Source organism: Phoca vitulina, unplaced genomic scaffold, assembly GCF_004348235.1.
Source record: "Phoca vitulina isolate PV1807 unplaced genomic scaffold, GSC_HSeal_1.0 scaffold14, whole genome shotgun sequence".
NCBI lineage: Eukaryota > Metazoa > Chordata > Mammalia > Carnivora > Phocidae > Phoca > Phoca vitulina.
The window spans coordinates 44,279,914-44,304,254 of NW_022589717.1; the positions used below are offsets into that span (position 1 = coordinate 44,279,914).

At 41.6% G+C, this 24,341-nt stretch overlaps 1 long non-coding RNA gene across 8 annotated transcripts in view; it reads left to right on the forward strand.

Moving 5' to 3' along the window:
* The window catches only part of LOC116637620, a 47,822-nt gene that overhangs the window by 1,594 nt on the left and 21,887 nt on the right, over positions 1–24,341 (forward strand). For 4 of the 8 annotated variants that reach the window (XR_004300503.1, XR_004300504.1, XR_004300501.1 and 1 more), the window contains exons 2-5: positions 10,478–10,967; positions 15,340–15,457; positions 22,712–22,843; positions 23,015–23,032. This is a non-coding gene — a long non-coding RNA (uncharacterized LOC116637620). Of the gene's footprint in view, positions 1–8,458; positions 8,598–10,477; positions 10,968–15,339; positions 15,458–22,711; positions 22,844–23,014; positions 23,033–24,341 lie in introns of all 8 variants that reach the window. The other 4 variants (XR_004300502.1, XR_004300505.1, XR_004300506.1 and 1 more) reach the window with 4 other exon arrangements.

A 24,341-nucleotide genomic window follows, 5' to 3' on the forward strand; every position in this document is an offset into this window, starting at 1 on the left:
CTGTCCTGTGGCCTCTTCCCTTCTGCTTTCCTTTCTGCTCTTCCAATCTGATGACTGTCAGGACCAAGGTGGTGTTCAGTTGGTGTCTTGCTAGCTGTTAATTGCTGCAATTCTTTCTGGTCCATCAGGCACCTATTCTCATTGGTCAGTGTCTATGCCTGACCATTGGTCTCTAATGGTTATTAATATTTTGAGTATTATCTTTGTCCCAAACATTATATTCCTCTCCAAATCTCCCTGAGTTTGGACTCTTATATGTAATCTACCAATATCTTAATTCCTGTGACCCTTAGGAAACTTGAGCTCTATATGTCCCAAACACAACTCAAGAGCTGTAGTCGCTCTCCTACTTATGTGTCCTAACTTGGTTACTGGAACCCCCATCTTCTCAGCTCTGCATACCACAAATATGGATGCTATCCTCGATTCATCCATCTGCCTTTTGTCTGTCATCCAGCTAGCTACTGGGCACTGCCCACCCTACCCTTAGACATCTCTGCATATGGACCCTCCACCTGCACTGCCCTCTCAGGCCCATTATCCCTTCCAAATGAGTCCTCTCTCTCCCTGTGTTTCCTCCAATCCAGTCTCCATGCCTCCTCAGACTTTTCTTTCTAAGCAAATTATATTTTAGTATATTTGCTAAACCCTTAGTGTATGGATTCATAGTGCCTTCAGGATAAAGTCCAAATTTTAAGCATGAACTGGCCCGTCTCCCTCTCCAGATCAGTCTCCAGCCAGTGTCCCCTAGTGTCCCATATCCTAGCCAACCCGAGCTACTTGCTATGCGAATTCATGCCTCCATGTTCCTGTAGTTCTTTTGTTTCTTCTTTCTGCTTGTTCACCCTTTGGCAACTGATAAGCCTTCAAGGTCCAGTTCAAGCTTGGTCCCCTGCGACCTCCTCAAGATGACTTTCTCGTGAATACTTCACCTATATACCATATACTTTCTTCATTTTGACACCTAACCTTGGTTTATTATTTTTTTTTCAACTCCTGCATTACATTGTAGGCAATGTGACAACAAGAGCTTGTTTCAATTATCTTTGTATCTTTGTTTTTCGGTTTTCAGTAATATTTTACTTAATAAATGAATGATCGACATTTGTACGCATACAATATTTAAAACTCATTATTTTTTAAAAATTCTTCCTGAGTATTGTAAATAGAATGCAAAGAAAAAAATACCAGAACAAAGCCACATCACATACAACCTGCTGAATTGTTATGCTTTTTTGAGTAATATAAGCAAGATCTCAGATTTGACCTTAAACTCAGTGAATTTTCTTCAGCTTCAGAAATCCAGGAAGTGTGTTGTGAGCCAGTCTGATGTACTTGTATTATCAGTCTCTAACTGCACAAAGCTCAGCATTGTATTGCTAATTAATCCACAAATTCCATTGTTCTTTATCACTGTGTTTTTTTCCATGGGGTTGTTATTATTCTCTAATTATATAGTTAGTCCTTAGAATAGATTTTGTTTATTTTTTCTGTTGGAAGTATGGCACCTCTGGAAAGCAGATTAACCCTTTAGGAATGAACATAATTTTTATAGTTCTTCCAGCTCCTATTGTCTGCCTGGACCACCTAAAGCTAACTATGGAGGGGAATGACCACCTGCTTTAGAACCTCCCAGGGGATGAGGAACGCCTTCCAGACCTCCTGGATAGAATGGTCTCCAGGGCAGCAATTTTAACAAGCCCTCAAGGGGATTTCACACACTGTATTTGCGAAACATCGCTCTGTATCATATGGATAAAAGGAAAACTAGTAACTCTTAGTCCAGAACTTCGAGTAGCCCCAATAATTGGTTTTCTTTGGCAGAGAGATATATGTGAGTGGAAAGGATATCAGTCCGTTTCAAAAAGTGTCATCCATGTTTGTGCTGATTAAATAGCCTTGACTTATTTTAGAGTGTGGAGAATATGGAAGAGCCCCTAGGAAGGGAGCTTCTTGTTTTTCTCTGTGTTGAAGCACACAAGGATTTTTACTTAGTGACCATGTAGGCCCCGTGTTATTCGCCAGCACCTCTGTCCTCAATTCAGCCTCCTTTGACAAAGCGTGGGTGGGACAGTGGAAGTTCTGACCTTACCCCCTTCCTGCAAGAGGACAGTGAGAGGTCTTGTGACCCTACATTAGGCTTTTTCCTTGTTCCTGGGAGTCTGAAAGGACACAGGAAGGGGCATGGGGGAGGAATGAAAGAAAACAAATACTTCTCTCCACGATCTTGTGACGTGCTGGCCAAGGAGAGTGAAGCACCTTGAGAAGTATGAATCAGTATTAGAAAAATATTCCCTTCCTCGTTATGGGTTTCGACTGAGCACTGGTGTTGGTCCTTTGGAGGTGTGTGGGCATGTGTGTGTGGTCTAACCAGTTAGCCAGCGGCAATAATCAGGAGCGCAGATGGCGTGCCTGCAACTCACGCGGGGCAGAAGCTCCAGCTCAAAGGGTCACGCCCTTCCTGGCCCTCCCTGGGAGCAGGCATCAAAGCCCTGCCCTCCCGGACACTTTGCCAGTCTGGGACATTAATAACCATTGCAGACAAGCCTCCCACCCATCAGGGCTTCTGTGCACACGGTGAGTCACATTTAGGGATGAATTATCGGCAGGAAAAGGGATGAATCCAAGAATCTTTTCCCGTGTGTAGGGGCTTTCTGAATGGCAGATGGATATTTGCAGAGGAAGGTGAGAAGAGGGCACCCCTTGGTAAGAGAAGAGTGAACAGAGCCCTGGAAAGGCTGCCTGGGGAGATGGGGTGAGTCCTAGAGGGAACCCTTCGTAAAAACTTGACTTCACAGGTGCTTCTCTCTTGGATTCTGGAAAAGTTATGTTTTGCACATAGCTTGTTTTGTTTCAGTTTATAATTTCCTTGGGAAGGAGGGAAGGTCAAACATCCACTTTCCCACCATAGGGTGGCAGAGGTCAGTGTTGGGGGACCCAAGTAATCAAACAAACAAATCACTGTCCAACAAGTGGGAAAGCGAACATCCATAGGAAGCCAACATATTCTCCAAGAGTCCCACAAGGACAGTCCTTTGTCCCTGACAGTTGACAGGGAGGTCACAGTACCAACGTCAGAATGCTGCTCAGGCCCGAGGGGCACTCAGGCCGGAGGGGCTCTCAAGCCCAGGTGAACATCTGCAGCATCACTGTGACCTCAGCTGGAATAACCTGGTAAATCTACGCAGTGAGAAACCCAAAATAAACTCGGAGAGGTGAATTGTCCATTTCTCTGCTGGTGATTTTCATGCCTCTGTCTTTTGAGTGGTAAATATACTTGTGTTGAGAGGGAAGGGAAGGAAATTCTATTATTTTTTCTTTTTAGCTTATAGTTAAATGTAACACCAGAAATCTCTGTGTGGCTAGGGCAGGGAGGGCAGAGGATGAGGTGGATGATGGGGGAGCACAAGCTCTTTTGGGGGCTTAGGGGACTTACAGAGGCAAGAATGGGGAGAATAAGATGCTTGCCCGGCACTAGGTAGAAATAACTGGTTTTCATTTGGTAGGATTTGAAGGACACTGGAAGGCTGAGAAGGCCCTCATTATATGGAGATCTGGTTTCCTTTCTTGAGGCCTTCTCCTCTGCTAGGTTAGGTTTCCATAAAGCTGTGGTCCAAAGCCCAGGCCCTTCCCTGAGAGGCTTCATAGTGGGGCGCATGAACACTCTGGACATCCACAAGTGAATTGTCACACAGGTGAGGGCTAAGAGGGTACTGAAATGTACTTTTGACGATGTTACAATGGTAGTTTGAACCAACCCTCGGAAGGAAGTTTTCTAACAGATTGAAACTCTGTTCTTTCCTATCGCAAAAGACACAGTTCTGTGTGCTAGCCTTTAGTGTGACCCCCGCCCTCCCTCTCCCAAATAATACATACGATTTCTACATGTCATTACAGGAACCACAGTGTTTGGTTCATTCTCCACCATGGATGAGTGTGCTTACGGATCGTTGTTTTCACTTAGGGACAGTGTGGGGGTTTGAGATAACTCTGGTTATACGGCTAAGGGAATAGGGTCTCTCCCATTTGGACCACACCTGCTTTTCAGGCATGTGTAAGCTTTGCAGCTTCTCTTTAGTAGTCTTTTCAGTCTAATCTAGTATCGTTTCTGGCCTATAATAGATGCCAATAGATTTTGTTCAACTACATGCTGGATATTGGTATTAGAACTATGCGTTGGAGTATCTTGGAGGCAGGCGTTTTAAAATACAAATACCATCAGTCGCTTGGCTGGTCTGAAACGCCATTCAGACTTTGGCCTCAGTCTGTGTGACATTGATTCTGCTTTTTCTGATGAAGTGTTTCAGATCTGTTACCAGCATGTTTCTCCCTGATTTGGGTCAGCTGGCACAAAGGGAAAGCTACTAAAATATTGTGGATCACTATAGGGCTGAAAGCATGAAACATTTTGAAGAAGGTTTCTAAGAAATAGTTTGTGGCTATTTTTTCAGCATCATGGTTTACGGGTTCTCTCTTGTAATTTCAGCTATTAATTAAATATAATAGCATTTCTACTATTAATTTCAATTAGTCTTCCTTTTTGCTTTTGTAGGAATTTTAAAGGTGGCTTAATTTTGAAATTAACCATCCTTAAAACTTGAAGAATTCTGTGATTATATTTCTGAACTAAATGGACCGGTTTCCTTAAACTGAGCAGAAATTATGATTTGGTGCTCACAAGTATAGAATATAGGGTGAGGTGGATCAGAGGTACAGCTAAGAATCATTAATAAGCGTAATGGCATTGGCTTGCAATGACAGGGAGAAAACAGAGTGGAGTATAAAAGGATTCTGCACATCTGTCTTGATGTGATTGATTCCAGTGATTTATAATTCTGTGTGTGTGCTTTGGCCTGTAGGACTAATTATTGAAAATGGACTAAGCTTGAAAGGGGAGTGCCCAGCCCATTTTTAGGAATCTGTTACATGAATATTACATTTAATTACATTAAAAGCCCACTATTGCTTATTGCCCATGAGAGACATGGTAGGTAATAAGTTCACTCCGAGCAGAACTACCTGTCATCCCTTAGCCCTTTACCAACTTGTAATTCATCTAGCACTGGGCCCCCATTCCTCAGGGTACCTGAAGAGCAGGAGAACCAAAGAGATTTCTGAAGATGGTAGTATTACAAAAGAGCCCCAAAACAGGCATCCATAGGAAAATCACACTCCTTCTCCCCCTGCCTCACACTCATTTTATAGCTTGAAGGTCAGCATTTTGAAGTCACTGTGTACTCTTTTTGGAACTAGGGTGGTTTTCTTTTAAAGGTCTTAATCTGGATTTCTGTCTGTCTTTTATCTTTGCCCGTATTTACCCTCACACTATTTTTCTTGAGAGTGTTACTTGCCTCCCTTTCATAATATTATGGGAAGACTCATGAGGAGACTAATGGGGAAATGAGGAACCAAATCCATTATGGGAAGAATCTGAGAGACTTCTCAGATGCAAGCCCGGCTGTAGCCCTCCAGATCCCATTCCTGTTCGCCTGACTTCCAGGACAGTTCCCAAAGACCACATGCTTCAGTGGTTGGATTGATTTATTTCTTGTACGCTTCGGGCTCAGGCATAGGCTTCTTGTAAATAGTAGTTGTTGTCTAACCTAAAATATTAAAAATGTGGTCTCAAAGGCAAATCAGGAACATGGAAGTTACACAATTCAAGGATCACTGGCTCTTTGATGCCAGCATGTGGTACCAAAACACACCTTTTTCAGTTTGTGAGATCTACTTACAAAGGCATTTGGGTTTTTAAGAAACCACACCGAGAAAGTAGTATTGGCAGTTTCAGAGAGCCTGCTGCATTACTAGATCCCTTCTTGGGTTTCCCTTGCTCAACCTCCCCAGCTTCCCCCAGAGCCCCGCCTGCCCCCGGCTCCACCAGGGGCTCACTTGCTGTAGGAGAAGGTCACAGTCTAAGTGGCCCTCTTGTCAGGCAGTGCTTAGGGGCCAGGAGGCTCATGTCCAAACACAGGGTGCTGGGGGTCTTCTGGGTGCTCAGGGTTACCCTGGGTCAGGAGTGTTGTGTCCTGCTTCATGTTCCAGCTCTTTCTTGGCCCCTGTCTTCTGTCATCGGGGTTGAGGGTGCTGAAAGAATACAGTTAGTAGTCTTTTGCCACTTCCCTTAGCTACCCACCCCCCCGCCCCAATCTCCCAATTCCTTATGGTGGCACCAGCTGGAAGCCTGGTGTTGGGGCTGAAATGACTCTCCCCCTGTGCTCTTATTATCTCTGCTTCACCAAGCGTATAGGCTGATGACCTGCTGGTTTTTAGTGCTGAGGCACTGTTACCCCTGACGCAGTCCTAGTAAAGGTATCTGGCATCCTATGGATCACTCCGGGGATTTCCTCAGAGCTCCTCAAACACCAGTAGGACCCTCGGAGCCACACCTCCATCTGGAGTGGTGGTTAGAGCTGTGAGTTCCTTAGAAGGTCTAGAGGTGGGGCCATAGAGTGATAGGAAACGGGAATTTAGGAAGGGGGTCTGTATGTCTTCACTTCGTACTCTTTATCAACTGGAAGCGACTTTTTAATGTAATAATTATCTTTAATATCTGTAAATGCATATTGATAAGTTTAGAGTGAGATTATTTTTTATTTGTTGCATTAACTGTCAAGCTGTGTCATCCTAAACATTAAGGTGATGTGGCCCACCAGCATACCTGTGAGGGCATGGTAAATTGAGTAATGTTTTATGAGTTTCAGTATGATTGGCTCTTAATGTCATCACAATAAATTAGCCATATAATTCATGAGTTTGAGAATGAATTAGATGTAATATTTTGGATTAGTGAAACTAATATTGCAGTAAGAGGGAAAATCAAGTCTAATGCATACATTTTTAATTTATTACAAAATAAATATGCCAGATTTGTCTTCAATTTGGGAACATTGCATAATTTATAGTGACAGTTCATTTACAAAGGAACTAGGGTGCCTTTTTTTCGGTTAGCTATCAAACAAATTGGAGAGTGACTCTTATCCCATGAGTTATTTATAGTGGAAGATTAATAAAACCATTAAGCATGATGAATGAATTTTCAGTGACAGGCCTACAGCAAGAATAAATATCAGCAACAATAAAAATATAATGAATTTTACATTTTTAATCAGTCTAAAGAATTTTCCTAAACGTCAAATGAAGTGATTTTGTTTTTATCTGGTACAACATTAAAACTGTTTTATTGTGCAAGCTACATTTAACAGGCATTTCTTATCCATCCAAACTAGTTAAAACTCTGGAGGATAGAGGCCACGGCTCATGTTCTTACAGCCTCTGCATCCAGGGTATTATCCTGCACATAGTGGGTGTTTGCTAAATATCTGTTGAATAAAATATGAGCTAAGTGACTTATTCAGTTTTCAAATAAACTAGTCTATATTAGGAAAGGAGATATATGGAGAATAGGCAATGACTTCATTTTGAATGGTTGCTTGCCTTAAGAAAAAAAAAAGAATGATTATTTAGTTAGAAGCAAGTTGCTACTTGGGGAGGTGGCTTCTCTTGTAGAGTTGGGTTCTAAAATTAGTATATAGTAAGACTTAATCTAGAAAATGCCTTCCAGCACGTGATGTGATGAGCACTGGGTATTATATGCACCTGATAAATTATTGAACACTACATCTGAAACTAATGATGTACTCTATGTGGCTAATTGAATTTAAATAAGAAAAAAGAAAATCCCTTCCATTAACCATAAAATTTAACGTACCTGTTTGAGTATATAACCTATTTCCAAAGGGAGGGATGAAAGGAAATTCTCTATGTAAATATCTGGGCATCAGATCCATCTGTTTTGAAGATACCTATCAAATTCCCAGGTGAATGGAGCCTACGGGGAGACTTGCAAAGGTTCCTGCTTGCCCACAGGGTTTGCTCCATTCTGGCTTAATATTAAATCTCTATAACTGTAATACCTAAGGAATGCATGATACTATGAGGATTAAATATAATAAGGATTCATATATTCTGTATCTTATAGGGATCGGATGCTGAAGTCAGAGACTCCACTGCCCTTTGCCCTATAAGTAGGGGTTTTGTTATGTGAAGGGACACTGGGAGTCCGTGGCAGTTCTTTGATTCAGTCAAGTTACTTGAGAGTTGCTGTGGCCACGTTGGAGTGGGGTTGCACAGAGAGGTTTTGATCCAGTTTGGACTGTTTGATGAAGGCCTAATTGGTTGATTACTGGTCTCAGATCGCAACATACTACAGCGTGCCAGGAAAACCAAGATATCATTTATGTTTGGAATTTGATTTCACCTTGTTCTGGATTTTGGAGGAGTCTGTCCAGTGTTTTATGATGGTCACAAGAGCACTGATACTAGGCATATTGTTGATAAAAGCTGAATGATGGAGAGCATGGAGTTCATGAGCTCCATGAATCTTTGTGCTCTTCTCATTTAATTACACTTAACATTTCCAGCCCAAAGTGGAATGTAATGAGGCCCTTTCCAACAGGCCTGGTGTTCGATGGCGGCAGAGTAGCTGGACCTCCAGAGACGGAGTTGCTTGGAAATAAGAGTCTTCTATATTCTGCCTCTCTGGCCAGCCTGCCACGAATGCTACTTTCCTCCCAGCCGTGTAGCCTACCTACCACGTGAGTTCCACCTCATTTACAAAATGTGTGTACTGATCCTTCCTTGGAGTGCTTGCGATCTGGTGTGAGAAAGTGCTGACTGCCTATGGTGTTTACCTGTGGCTGAGAAGCTCTATACACAAACGTGCACAGCATCCCGTTGCTATTGAGGTGGCAGGTGCCCTACTGTCTTAGCCCAAAGTACAGGCTCAAAACCCACTGGGGTGAGTTCTGCTGGGTTTGGGTGCTATGCGCAGATGAGTAATTTACGTGAGAGAGGACCTCAAAAGGGGAGCAGAACTGGATAGATCCTGTGTGTGTGCTATGGACTGAGTTACGTCCTCCCCAGATTCATATGTTGAAACCCTAACCCCCAACGTGATGGTGTTAGGAGTGGGGTTAGAAAGTAGTTAGGTCCTAAGGGTAGGGTCCTGCTGGGATTAGCGCTTTTACAAGAAGAGACTCAAGAAGATCTTTCTCCTTGCCATGGGAGGACACAGCCAGAAGGCAGTCTTCTGCAGCCAGGAAGAAACTCTTACCAGAACCTGACCGTGTTGGCACCCTGGTCTCAGACTTCTAGCTGCCAGATTGTGAGCAATAAATGTCTGTTGTTTAAATTGCCTAGCCTATCGTATTTTGTTATAGTAACCAGAGCTGACTAAGACCATGTATTTCCAGAAAACGTTTGTCTAGAACATTGTGTCATCCTTCAGTGTAATAGTCTTACGCTGACTCATGTCTCCTTATATGGAAGAATCAGCTTACAGCAGGGCAAATGAGTGACAATTTCAGAGGCGGCCAACATTAGTGTCACGCTAATGCAATGTGCTGCTAGCATGAGGGCCTGAGAAGTTTTATTTTTTGTAAGGATGCAATTAAATGATTAATCTTTTGGGAGAGGGTGGCTGTGTTGCCATGCAGTTTGAATGTGGTTTGCATGGGATTGGGTTTTGAATTCAACTGTACCATATGTTCGTTTTTTGAAGAAATGGTTCTGGTTTTTTGTTTGTTTATTTTGAGACTCTTTAAGATAATTCAAAACATCTCTTACAGAAAAGGTCTATGATCATTTGCTCTCACTGAAATTCTTGGATTCTGTTTGTTTTCTTTAAAAATTTTCTAAAAAATCAATTTGTTACAAATTTTAAATGTTGTCAGTCATCCCCCACCCCTGCCTCTTTTCTGGAATTGCAGTTCTCTGTGTCAAAAAATTTGTAAGGAGTTGTAGTGCTTGAATGCTTATTTCATAGAAAAAATGATTCACTCAATTCATTTTTATTTCTCCTATTTTTAGCCTCTCTTTGTTCTTCTGTTATATATTTGGCTCTTATAGTTTTTTCTGTCTCTTTTAGAAGTTCTGTCACCTTTAGAGTATATATAATAACAAGTTAGAAATACACACAAAACATTTTCCACCAAGTGAATTTTCCTGCATGAGGAGTTTATTGTGTTACTGAGTCTGTTTTAGGGAAATGTAATCAGCAGATAATAAGAATGAGAAATGGGAACATTTCCCCCCCTTCTCTCTACCATTCCCACTGATCAATTTACTTTTGGTTATCTGCTATGTGTAAAAGGCAACATGATAGCTGATAAAACTTATTTCAGAGTTTGAAAGCACACACCATTCTAATAGCACAGATGGGCATATGCTTCCACTAGGTATCTGGGAAGACCTGACAATTCCATAAAAATAGACTTTATGGAATGGGTAGCTACCCTGTCCATTTCAGATCATAGAGTTTCAATGTACATGTTGGCCAGGTGTTTTTGTTTTAAGTCACCTCAAGTCCTTTTCAGAAATGGGGATGTCAGTTAATAAATAAGTCACCAAATAAGCAGAGAGATATGGACGGTTTTTTGTTTTGTTTTGTTTTGTTTTGTTTTGTTCTGTTTTTCAGAATCAGCACAGTATGGCCACCAAAGGTGGAGAGTCGTAGATGTGTGGATCAGGGTCAGGAGCATTCTGGATCATTTTTCGGGTTGGCAGTGGAGCTGAAAGCCCAGTTCTGCCATGCAGTCTGTCTGCCAACCTATAAGCCATGAGAGCAAGAACAAGAAGAGTCAAGGAGCGCAGTGTGAATACCTCGCATCCGGCTGATGTGGCAAACAAGCAGATGGTTGATAGAGCAGGGGCACGGCCCGCCCTCCCCATGATGGGAACCCAGAGAGGAGCCTCATCCGGCCCCTTTTGCTGTTTCACGGGCCTCCACCAGCAGCCACACTTGATTTCAAGTTGGCAAAAGAAGATTGACCCAGAGTCTTTGGATGTGTACAGCCCCTGCTTGCAACAGTTTGTCCCCTGCTCTGACATTCCAGTAGACGGCTGCATCTGGATACTCCTACTGGATTTCACTGCATCCGTTTGTACCTGAACAACACTGAGTCAAGGTAGTGAATTCTGGTTGATGTGTGTGGTTAGTTTGCTCTAGGGTAGCTGTAATAAAGTACCACAAATTGAGTGGCTCAGACAGAAACTAGTGTCATAGTTCTGGAGGCGAGAGGTCTGAGATCAAGGTGTCAGCAAGCCGTGCTCCCTCTGAAGGCCTTAGGGAGGGATCTGTTCCAGGCCCCTCTGTCCTGGCTTCTGGTAGTTTACTGGCTTGTGGCAGCCTCACTCCAGTCTTCACATGGCGTTCTCCCTGGGTGTGTGTCTGTCCAAATGTCCCCTTTTGATAAGCACCCCAGTCATATTGTGACCACGCTACTCCATTGTGACCTCATCTTAAGTAATTGCATCTGCAACCACCCAGTTTCCAAATAAGGTCACATTCTGAGGTAGCTGAACTTAGGACTTCAACATATGAATTTGGGGGGGGACACAGTTTGGCCCACTAACAGTGCAGTTGGCATGAAGAAAATTAGCTTATGGAGGGTTAGCACAGTAGGATCCTCGAAGATTAATTATTAGATACAACCTTCGTAGAAGATTAGTGGGCAGTAAAGAGCACATGATTTTAAAAATTAAATTAGGTGAAGTGTCTCCCAAATGTTCTATAATAATTAAAGCTCTTTTATATTTTCTCATATCTCTCTCCCAACCCAAAGGGCCCTTCTTTCTCTGAATCTCTGCCATCATCCCAGCTCCAGCTCACCTTTATTGCTGTCAGGAGATTTTCCTTAGCTATTCTCACCCGCACTTGTCCAGCTCTGCACTTGTCACCTGCACCCCCAGCCTTCCGTGACTTGGTCCATTCTGTCTCCTGACTTTTCTTAGCCGACATTTGAAATGTATGCACCCCCTTATGTTTTTATCATGCCATGCATTTGTTAGACGCCTGGCATTTGTAGATTGAACATTTTCTGGTTCTGTAAGTAAAGAGGACTCGGATACCTAGGCCTGTGAAGCTTTTCTGAGATACAAATTGTAATCACCTGAATTTTGAAGAGTGGCTGCGTGAATGTGTGAGGGTCGGGCTGTGGTGTGAGGTGCTAATGAGTAACCCAGTTAAGGAGTGCCTAGCTGACCATTCCTTACTCAAAAGTCAAACCAGCTGCCGTGTTGCACTTTGATAATGTAAGCCTTTTGAAGGGAATGTATATGCAATCATATATTTTGGAATTTTAGAAGGTTCCCAGAAACATAAGATTCCATTGGTCTTGTCTCTGTAATATGGTTATATGCTCCTCGAAGGCAGGAACCTTCTCTTTTCCTTCTTAGTGCCCAACAGACTTCTGGGGGAAGGCATGCTTATTAACTTATTACATTAGTTAGTGAAGCCAGAAGTTGTCGTAATGTAAATAAGGTAAAGAAAGAAATATTCTTTTCAATAAAGCAAAATGTGTTATCTTACTCTGCTAGACTCAACATATATTTTAAGAGTAAAAATAAATTTACCATGGTTATCTGATGGGGTTTGCCATTTTAATTTTGAATAGTATGTGAAATATACTTTTAAATGTAGAATAAATGAAAACTTTAAACTTTTTTAAAAAATTAAGTGAAACAGGAGTATGCAATATAAAATTGTACAAGCCTCACATAGGAAGACAGAATATATTAAATATCTTAGTGGGAAATCAATAATTAAATATATCATTTCCTCCACTATAATTTAGAATCGTCTAGACATTGTACTTTGTGTCTAGTGTGTGGAAATGTCTTGATGATGAATTCAATTAATACCTACATATATTATCTTATGTTCTTGCAGTTAATTGAATGAACACATTTAGTCAACATTAGCCATGAAGTTACAGGACATAGTATGATTAAATCATGTTGTATTCCTAATTCCTGCTAAGTATGAGATATATTTGAATTTTTGTAATGATATTACCTAGATTCTAAAGTTTACTGTAATCCTTCCGCAGGGTTTTTAAGACATCATCATGAGGTAAGCCTGCCACCTGCTGGTCAGGATTTGTCACTTCATTTTACATTTTAAATAAATTTGGCATTTTTCATTACAACATAGTAATGTAATACAATATGAAGCAATTCTGCATACCAACTTTTGAGATTTCCTAGGTTGTCACAAATTATTGAAGCCTGTACATTCTGACAGTTGTCATCCCCACGAGGCTTTCATGTTGATTCTTCCCTCTTGATGACCATTGATAATAAATCTACAGCAGTCTATTTCTGAGTCTTTGACATAATCTGAGTTTGATTCTGGCTTCTTTCTCTTGAGCCATTGTGTGCCAAGAATCTAGCTATAGGTGAGAGGTCCCTAAATGCTGATAAACCTCCTGCAGAATTGCACTCCTCTGCCTCTTCTTTTTCTGATCACTCTTGCGCAAACATACTGGTAATGCTTCTGTGTCGCCTTGTGGGCCCCAGCCTGCAGCTGCCCCCATTCATCTGGCTGGCCCTGAGCCAGCCTTGGGGTCATTCATCACTCAGGCCATCCAGAAACTCGGTTTCCTCATTTGTAAAATAGGGCTAATAATTCTTCCAGTTGTTTTGAGCATTAAATTAGGTGAAAGCATTAAATTAGTGTAAAGCACTTAGCTTCATCATTATTATTCATTAACCTGATAAGATTTTACTGTATGTCTATTATCAGTAGTTAGGGGATTCACCAAGATTTAACACTATGACTTTTCACCTCAGCTATGTTGTCATATCCATTTTTTTATCCTTGTTTTCTTCCCTTTTGTACTTTGAAGACCCCCTTCTTTGGCAGATGGACTTTGCAACCCCAGGGACTAGAAATTGAGCCCATCACCATTACCATGACAGAAATCATCTGGAGGCTGGAGAGAAATGCCCCCGTGGGCCCTCCAAACATTTGAAGATTCTCTAGCTTTACTTGTATGTTAATTAGTCTGCACTCATTAAACCTAACTTTGTATTTGCTAGAAAGAGGGGATAATCATTATGACTACTTCAGTAAAGGAGAGCAAGTGAGGTAATTAGTTCAATAAATGTTAATTAAGTGCTTCTGGGTACAGAAGATCAGAAGCAGTTCACAAAAATCTCTCGGCGTTTTAATTCCAATAACAGGTTAACACTCTTTATAAAATGTCACATTTGGATTTCCCAAGGATTCTTTTTTACCTTTTTAGGTCTTACAGGTTTCAAGTGCCTGACATTTCTCATCTTTCCCTTCTCTCCTCAGTAGAGCTGACAGGTGTATCTGCTAGACGGATCTTTGGCTCTCCTGCATGAACAGTGCTCACAGTATAATTTAAGCCCTTGGCAATCACGTTCATCTTTTTAAATGCAGTGTTTAGCAAGTTCCTACTACATGGGAAGTGTTCCATAAACATTTATTTTAATTATTGAAAAGAATTTTGAAGTTGTCAAGGTACTATTTAATTTGAAAATGCTCAGTAATTGGAGTTTGGGAACAACAGACAGCATGTGCATCATTTGGTGGTGTTGGGGTGAAGAGAAGGTGGAGCAATGTCTGGGAACTGAGACTGACACCCAAGAACTTGTATGTGTCTACTGTTTGTTTTTCTTAGACCTGAGCCCCTTGGAACTCAGAGTCAGCCCCAGGCCACGGCAGGTTGGTAGTTGAAACAGAGAGAGATGAGATGTTGATAGTAATTTTATTTTTATTTATTAGAGAAGGAGTGCATGTTCATTTCAGCTAATCAATAAAAAGATATAAGGGACAAAACCTCACCTGTAATTACATGACCCAGAGATATTGCTTGTCCACCTCTTCATGTAAGTCACCAGGCTTTTTACAACGAACATAGCTATGTGCAGTTCTTTCCCTGTCATTCTTTCTAAAACCCACTCCAGTCAGGCTTAAAAAAAAACCCTTCCACTTCACAGAACTGCTTTTGTCCAGGTCACCGGTGACCTCCACTTTATGTGATCCAGTGGGTCAGTTCTCAGCCGTCAGCTAAAAACCGACCCCTCAGCAGCACTTGGCACGGGTGGCCCATTCTCTCCTCCTTGCTGCTCTTTGTCTTCTGGCTTCCGGGGTGTGAGGCTGGCCTGGATGTTTCTGCTTCATTGGTTCCTCCTCAGCCGACATGGCCTCTTTTTTCCTGCAGCCTGTCCAGGTTGCTTTGCTTCAGGCTTGGTTCTTGAACTTTTCTCTCTCTTCATTTGGTCATCATTCAAGCTCAAGGTTTAAATGCTGTCATTTGCTGATGACCCCCAAATCTCATCTCCAGCCCCAACTTCCCCACCAAATTCCAGACTGACATTTCCAACTGCCCACTGCCCATCTCCATTTGCATGTTTTATCTGTCAGGAAAACAGAAGACTATGCATGCTGATTATGAATTGGAAGTTTAAATGATGGTTAGAAGGCCATTGGTTAGAAGAAAGGACAAAAAATTGTCACTTGTGTTTCAGCCTGCAGCAAGCACAAGTCTGGAAGCTATCACAGATTTCAGGATCCTCCCACCAGCTCCTTCAGGCAACAGTCAGGAAAGTCCTGAAGCTACTGTGAATAACAAGCACCTATCCCCAGGTGAGCATTTTTCAGAAAGCTCAAACAGAAGCCACTTGGAACATCTCTCATTGGCTAACTGATGGAGAAGGGGATTCTGGGAAGTGTAGTCCTGGCTTCTGGGCAGATACTTCAGCATAGGGTGCCAGTGATGATAATTTGAAAATAATCTAGCACAAATGTTTGGTAAACAGCTCAAAAATAACACATCCAAAGCTAAATTCCAATTCTTTCTTTTCAAACCAGCCTTCATCCTCTGCTTTCATTTTTGTTATTGTCAACTCCATCTCCCAGTTGCTTAGACCCCACACTTTGGTTTTTGATTCCTCTCTTCACACCTCACATTCAGTCCATTAGGAAATCCTGTTGGCTCCGTCTTTGGAAATCTGGGCACTAACTTCTCCTAGCCGCCTATTCTGCTCGTTCTTGGGTCTTAACCACCATCCTCTCTTGCCTGGATTACTGCACTAACCTTTAAACAGCCTCTCTACTCCCCCCCCCCCCCCCCCCCCCCCCCCACCAGTTCAGCAGCCAGAGCCATCCTCTCAAACAGGAGATCATCTCTCTCTTTGGTCACATTCCTGCAATGGCCTCCATCCCTCATGGAGTGAAAGCTGAAGTTCCCACAATGGCAACAGGGACTATGGCTACCACACCCTCCTCTCCTAATGTACTCCCTCTTGTTTGCTTTGCTGCATCCACACTGGTCTCCTCACTGTTCCTTGACAGGAAAGGCTACAACATGCTTCGGGGGCTTGCTGCTCTGTCAGATACCCGCTTGGCTAATTCTCTGGTTGTAGTATCCAGATAATCCTTCTCCAAGGATTAGGCTAAGCTCCCTATTTAAAACTGCAGCATGGGGGCGCCCTAGGTGTCTCAGTCGGTTGAGCGTCAACTCTTGGTTTTGGCTGGGGTGATGATCTCACAGGAGGAGCCCCACATTGGCTTCACGCTCACCGAAGAGTCTGCTTGGGATTCTCTCTCTCCCTCTGTCCCTCCCCACCGCTTGCATTCTCTCTCTCGAATAAATAAATCTTAAAAAAACAACAACTGCAGCATGCCTCTCCCCAGCACTCTTAAATCCTCATCTACCAACCCCCTGCACCCCCCTGCCCATGGCCCTTTTTACTTTCTAACATACTGTAAAATGTCCTTATTTATTATGTTTATTACTTATGGCCAATCTCCCATGCTGGAATGTAAGCTCCACAATAATGGGGATCTTTATTCACTGGTATCACAAACCCTTAGAACTGTGCCTAGAAATATGGGCACATATAAATATTGGTTTTATATATATATTTATATATATATATATATATTAGTTACATATATGGGTATATCCTTTTGTCAAGCAAAAACAGCGAGATCATGTTGTATAAACTGTTCTATAAAACTCTTTTTGCATAATATTTCTTGAAGATTTTTCTATGTCAATAGATATATAGCTCAAATACTTTTTTTTATCTACATTGTATGCCACTGTCTGGTAATTTTCATTAGTTTGTTTAATTAATTTGTTTTTTTTTTCTTAAAGATTTTATTTACTTATTTGACACAGAGAGAGAGACAGTGAGAGAGGGAACACAAGCAGGGGGAGTGGGAAAGGGAGAAGCAGGCTTCCCGCCGAGCAGGGAGCCCGATGTGGGGCTCGATCCCAGGAGCCTGATGTGGGGCTCAATCCCAGGACCCTGGGATCATGACCTGAGCCGAAGCAGACGCCCAACGACTAAGCCACCCAGGCGCCCCTAATTTATGTTTTTTAAAAAATATTTATTTATTTATTTTAGAGAGAGTGAGAATGCAGGGGGGAGGAGCAGAGGGAGAGGGAGAGAGAATCTCCAGCAGACTCCCTGCTGAGCACAGAGCCGGACGCCCATGCCAGAGTTGATCTCATGACCCTGAGATTATGACCTGAGCTGAAATCAAGAGTTGGATGCTTAACCGACTGGAGCCACCCAGGCACCCCTTAATTAATGTGTTAATGGTAACATCTTTTTAAAAAAGCTTTATTGAGATGTAATTCACATACCATAAAATTTATCCATTTAAAGTGGATCTAGTGCCAACACATATTTATTGAGAGCATGCTATCTGCCCCACAGTGATACACTCTGAGGATATAGCTGTGAAGAAAATGGGCATAGTTTCTGTCCTCACAGAGATTGTGGTCTGGGAAGAGAAGAGGACAGGCAGATATTAACTAAGCACTGCACAAATATTACTTACTATTGTGGTGAGTGCTACAGAATCAGAGAGATAGGGTGCTATATGAGTCACTAGCAGAATGCCTAATCTCACCTTGGGGATCAGGGCAGTGTTCTCTCAGAAAGTGGAATTTAAGCTGAGCCTATAGGATGAGTAGGAATTAGGCAAGTGAAGGAAGTAGGGCCAAGTAGGCGCACTAGAAGGAAGGTTGTTATGACTAGACCTCTAGGCTGTTTCATTCTTTCATGAGTAGATGTGGTGATGAGATCTTTAAAATACTTCCTTATGGTAAATTCTTAGAACTAAAATTGCTAGGTCAAAATATATGCAGGTTCGCCCTGTCTTCTTCCCATCCCTCCTTCCTTCTTCCTCTCTCAAAATTTTCCATGTATTATGTTGCTGGAAGGGTGGAAGTTTAGGTGTTTAGGGAATTCTAGGACCCCTTTTATTTTGCTGCTTCCTTCCCAAGATGGGGTTCAAGGAGTCTTGGAAAAGAAGACCCTGTGGCAGGTCTGTGAGTTGAAGGTGGCAGATGGTTGAAATGCCATAAGCACGGAGAGCCTCAAACGATCTGAACTTTCAAAGCAGTTTCCAATATGTCTGAAGTGTAGTAAGAAATGTTTTTATTTTCTCTTTATATAGTTTCTTCCTTACACATAAAATTATTAAGAGCTTCATTAAGTTCTAATTTTGATTGCTTTTTCAATGACTCTAATGAATACTTGGTTGTAGTATCCAGATAATCTAGCTATTTCAACACTAAGTGTTAACTGAAATTATGACCATATTTCAAGTTAGTACTTAAATTTTCAATTTCAGTTATAAATTCCAAATAAAAGAAGATACAAAACAGCTTGCAAAATTAGTGAAATAAAATGGGAATAAAAAAATCTGAAAGCAGGAATAGGAAAGAAATGCAAATTAGACAAGTCAGGCTAATAAGATTAATAAATGAGTTACATATTCAAATCATGTGAGAGTAGGAATACTCTAATACTTATTTCACCTTAAATTCATTAAGTAGCCTCTTTACATTCAATGTCTATTGAAAAATTGTTTTGCTTCTCTCTTTCCTCAGGTATTTCCATGAATTTCCCTTTATTCATTTACTTCCCTTTAATGCTCTGTCGTCAGGGAGTTCTCTCTTGACTGTCCTAAGCAAAAGAGAAGGTCTTGTCTCCAGACTACTAAGTGATCTCCCAGCTTCTACCCTTGCTCCATTCCCATCCATTTTCCATGCTAGGGTCAGAGTGACCTTTGGAAAACCAAGCACAGTTTATGCTGTTCTCCTGATTAAAACCCCCTAATGGCTTCCCATTTCCATCAGAATAATTCAAACTCAAGGCCCTACCTAATATTCTCCCCTCACCCTCCCATCCCTCTGACTTTTTTTTTTTAAGATTTATTTATTTTACAGAGAGAGAAAGTGTGAGCAGGGGGAGGGGCAGAGGGTGAGGGAGAGAGAATCTCAAGCAGACTCCCCGCTGAGCACAGAGCCTGATGCAGGGCTCGATCCCGGGACCTCGTGACCTGAGCCAAAATCAAGAGTTGGCCGCCCAACCAACTGAGCCACCCAGGCGCCCCGTCTCTGACTTTTTATCTTTTACCACTTACCTCTTGTTAGGGGCTGAATTGTGTCCTGCTAAAATTCTTATATTGAAGTCCCAGCCCCCAGTACCTCAGAATGAGACTGTATTTGGAGATAAAGGGAATTATGTTAAAATGAGGTCATAAGATGGGCCCTGATCCAATATGACCAGTGTGACAGATGTCCTTAGAAGAAGAAGAAATTAGGACACAGCCATATACAGAGAAAAGGCCAGGTGAAGACACAGGGAGAGGGTGACCATCTGTATGCCAAGGAGAGAAGCCTCAGAAGAAACCAACCCTGCTGACACCTCAATCTTGGACATTGAACTGTGAGACTATAAATTTCTCTTAAGCCACCAGTCTGCAGTACTTGGTCATGGCAGCCGAGCAGTCTAATGGACCTTGGTTTACTCTTTAGCCTGTCTGAGGTCTTTATAGTTCTTCAGACAAATCAAGCGCTGTCCCTTCTCAGAGCCGTTGACCCTCCCAGCTCCACCTGCAAGGAGTGCTTCTTATAGATAGCTGCCTGGCCCATTGCAGTCTGCTTTCTGCTCAACTGTGATCTGTCCCAGCTTCACTGAGCCCTCTTTTAAAAATAGCACCCCCACTCAATCATTACCTATCCTTCCACCCTGTAAGCACTTACCACTATGTAAAATACTTTATTACTCAATTTCTTTGTTGTCTGTCTTCCCTCACCAACTCTTGCCCTAATTGTAGGCTCTGTGTTTTGTTCACTGCTGTATGTTGAATGCCTGGAATAAATATTTGCTCACTGAATGAATAAAATGAATAAAATGAATAAATGAAATTTTAAATCCTAAAGCATAAAAGTAGGGTAACTGTAAAGGCATGCTCATCAAGACACCTTTTTTTAAAATGGCATTCTCATAATTACCATTGGGTTCTGGAGAAAGGAGTTGTGATTTTTTATTTTGGGTAACTTAAAACCTTAATAAACACACATCACCAGTTAAAATTTCATTGATATTTGATTTTTATTAAGACTTTTAGATTCTCCAAAAAATGTAATTAAACCTACTTTTGATAAAGTTAATAATTTCCACCCACTAGAGATTTAATTAGCATTTGAAAAGGAATGTGAAGATATACCATGCTGTGTAAGTATTATATGGAAAGCATTGAAGACTTTCTTACATGGAGGAGAGGAAATTGCTAAAGTTGACAAATATTCAAATTTAAATCAAAAGGAAACCATACCAAGTGACAACTTCCATTTTAGGCCAACTTGAAATACCCATAGTGATTACCACCAAGACCCAGTGTTCCAGCCGCTTCCGTTCATTGTGGACCATGCTTGGCGACACCATGGTTTCCACACAGAAGCTCCATAAACTAATCCTAGGAAATTAAACCTATGTAATTTTTGACCAGATCCAAATTGACTGTGGTGGTGTGGATGTGACTTTCATCTTGATTTCCCTCCTGCTGTCCCTGGATCTTTTTACCATGGCCTTTAGGAACCTCTGCTTATCCAACTGAAAAAAACAAAACAAAACAAAACTGTGACTAGTTTGCTTGAAGTATTAAAAATTAATTATTTTTTTTGATTATAAAAGTAAAGAGCCATGTGTTATAGAATATTTTGAAAATAAAGAAAAAAATTACCCGGTTGTTGCTTTTTTGGTAGATGTCTTCTCAGTTTTTACATAGATGTAATTAGAGGATATGGACACTTTCATACCCTGAATTTTCATTCCGTATTATATATAATCATTTTACCATAATGCTTCATAAAATGAATGATAGTGCTTCATAATCGTGTTTTAGTGGTTGCCTAAAACTTAGTTAAGCAGATGAACCATAACTGACGTAACTGTTTTCTTATCCTGAGACCTTCAGTCACAAAACCTCTCCCTCTACCCCTGGCTTTTTGCCGTTTTAAATTACAATTACTATCTTCATATTTTTTTTACTTTCTTCCATATTTTGGGTAATTGTTTACTATAAATGTCCATAAGTGGGGTTCCTGGTGGGTGGGAAAGGGTTAACTCAGCAGCTCTGGGTCACTCAAACAAGGCATATTCCCAAGAAAGGGCCATTTTTGTGACTGGCCCCTGACTGGCTCATGGGAACTGAGCTCTTGGAATATTCTCAGTGATAAGTGTTTTGCATGTCGGGTCTTGAGCCACGTGGTAACTGTTTTTCTAGATAGTTTGTACTAACAATGTGATTTACAGCGAGCACCTGATTTTCCCCTGTGGGTGTGCAGCTTCTACTGAGGTCCATCATTCAGGCACTGTATGTCTATGTGACTGACCTCCCCCCCATAAAAACCCGGGGCAACCAGGCTCAGGCGAGCTTCCCTCGTTGACCACACTTTGCACTTGTCACGCGTCATTGCGGAATGAATTAAGCATATCCGGTGTGACTCCGCTAGGAAGGGACTCTTAGAGGCTCATGCCTGCCTTCCTGCAGACTTTGTCCCACGCACCTTTTCCCTTGGAGACTTTACTCTTTTTTGCTGCAATAAATGGCAACTGTGAATACAACAACTTCTGCATCCTCTGGGTCCTTTTAGGGAAGCATCAAGCCTGAAGGTGCTCTTGGAGACCCTGACACCTGGCCTGGTTGGCATTCAGTTACAGAGAACAGGACCTCCTCTAGCTGGTTTAAGCAAAAAGTCTTTGTTATGTATTCTGTGGTTTCCAAAATTGTTGGAATGGGTGTAAAAGTAAATGGGGCTTCCAGAAACAACTTCTAGTCCCCAGATTTCACTTCTGTCAGAATCAGAAACCCCCCAAACCAAGAAGCTGCTTGCAATAAAATCCTGTTGCCCTTAGCTATGCCAGCAGAGTGGGTGCCTTGCATCTTGCCTTGCTGCCCTCTTAACTCCGCTCTGAATCCAGGCATCTGAGTGGCAGAACTTAACTCACACCGGGAACCGTAGCTGCCAGGGCATCTGGAAATGCAGAAGTTCACGTGCACAGTGCTCAAAGCCACAAGAGGGAAGTTAGCATTTATGCCAAGTGAGCCGGTCCACAGGAGCTCACATCTTGCGTTAAAGGATATAAACATTTTAATGTTTCTTGATCTACACTGCCAAACGGCTTTCCCAAGAAGTTGGAAAAATTGAGTGGCTCCAGCAGCAAGTCTTCTAGTGCTTTACAGTTTGAGGGGAAAGTAATCTCGCTGGATGGAAATAAACATTGGGTAATCAGGGGCAGCCTCATCATTCCTGTGCTCTTTCTCTACTTTGCTCTCACTCCGTTTTTCCTGGACGCAACAGATTCCTATAGATTGTGGTTAGGGGTAATCCCTTCCTTGAAAGCTGGGGATTATACATCAGTCTCAAGTCAACTACTGTGTGTTGGTGACTTAAAGACAAATGCAAGGCAGAATTTACATAGTGCTGGCTAAGAAGTTTTGATTACTTTTGGAACTCCTGAATAAAGTAAGCGGAAGGCTTACTTTTACTTTTATAAATCTAATGTATACTTTCCTCTTTCCTCTTAGGGTAGTGGAATCGTCAGGGTCATCTCAGTGTTCCTCCAGGCGCTGCGGCTTCCCAGGCTCACCTACGTAACTCCCACCGCTTGTCTTAAAAATCAGGACTTGGGCTTGGAGCCAGCTCATGTGAGCTCGGAGGTGAGATTTTTTTGCTCAAGAACTTTAGCTGTTGGAAGATGTGACATCTCATCCAGATGTTAAAAAAAATACTAACTATGATGGGTACATTTATAAAGGCCTATCTCATTGTATTGTGCTTTGCTTTACTGTGCTTTGCAGATGATGTGTTTTTTTTTTTTTTTTTTACAGATCGAAGGCTTATGGCAGGTAACCGTGCGTCAAGCAAGTCTATCAGCACCATTTTTCCAATAGCATTTGCTCACTTCATGTCTCTAGTCACGTTTTGGTCGTTCTTGCAATATTTTAAACTTTTCATTATTATGTTTGTTAATACCTGTGATTAGTGATTACTACTTGCTGAAAGCTCAGATGGTGGTATTTTTTTAGAAATATATATTTTTTTTATTTAAATTCAATTAGCCAGTATGTAGTGCATTCTTAGTTTCAGATGTAGAGTTCAGGAATTCATCAGTTGTGAAAAAGTTTTTTTTTTTAAATGAGATTTCATTTTTTTTTTTTTTAAAGATTTTATTTATTTATTTGACAGAGAGAGAGAGAGCGAGGGCAGGAACACAAGCAGGGGGAGTGGGAGAGGGAGAAGCAGGCTTCCCGCTGAGCAGGGAGCCCGATGCGGGGCTCGATCCCAGGACCCGGGAACCATGACCTGAGCCGAAGGCAGACGCTTACCGACTGAGCCACCCAGGCGCCCTGAAAGAAAGTATTTTTAAATTAAGGCATGTATGTTGCTTTTTAGACATAATTCAATCACACACTTGAGAGACTACAGTATAGTGTAAACATAACTTGTATATGCACTGGGAAATGAAAAATTCACTTGACTTGTTTTATAGCGGTATTTGCTTTTTTGCAGTGGTCTGGAACCAAACCCACAATCTCTCTGAGGTATGCCTGTATACACAAAAGATGTCATAAACGACAGGGACTTCCTAATTCCTTAAAGGAACTTACAACTTTAACGATTACTGGATCTTGGAACACTGGTAGTTTGTTACACAGCAATAGAAAGCAAATACAGGGTATTTATGATACTCTGTCGTAATGAGATCTCATTCTTTTACATATAACAGGCACATGCATAGAAAAACATCTAAAAGGATGGATGCTAAATTCTGACAGCAGTTATCACTGGGGGTGAGATAACAAGTAGCTTTTACTTTACTCCTTACACGCTATTGTTTGAAGAATTTTTAGTGAGCATATATTACTTTAATAATCAGATAGGAAGAATAAAGATCTGAAAAGGTGAGAAAGAAAATCATTAGAAAGTATAGCCTAAGTACCTCAAAGGGGTGTACAGATTTAAATGATATAACTGATAAGAATGTGTTTTTGTGAATTGTGTAGTATTATGAAAATACAGTGTAGCACATTTTTCTAAGTCTCTGATCTCTTCCTTATATAGAATTAATAGGTCTGGGGGTGCCTGGGTGGCTTAGTCGTTAAGCGTCTGCCTTTGGCTCAGGTCATGATCCTGGGGGTCCTGGGATGGAGCCCC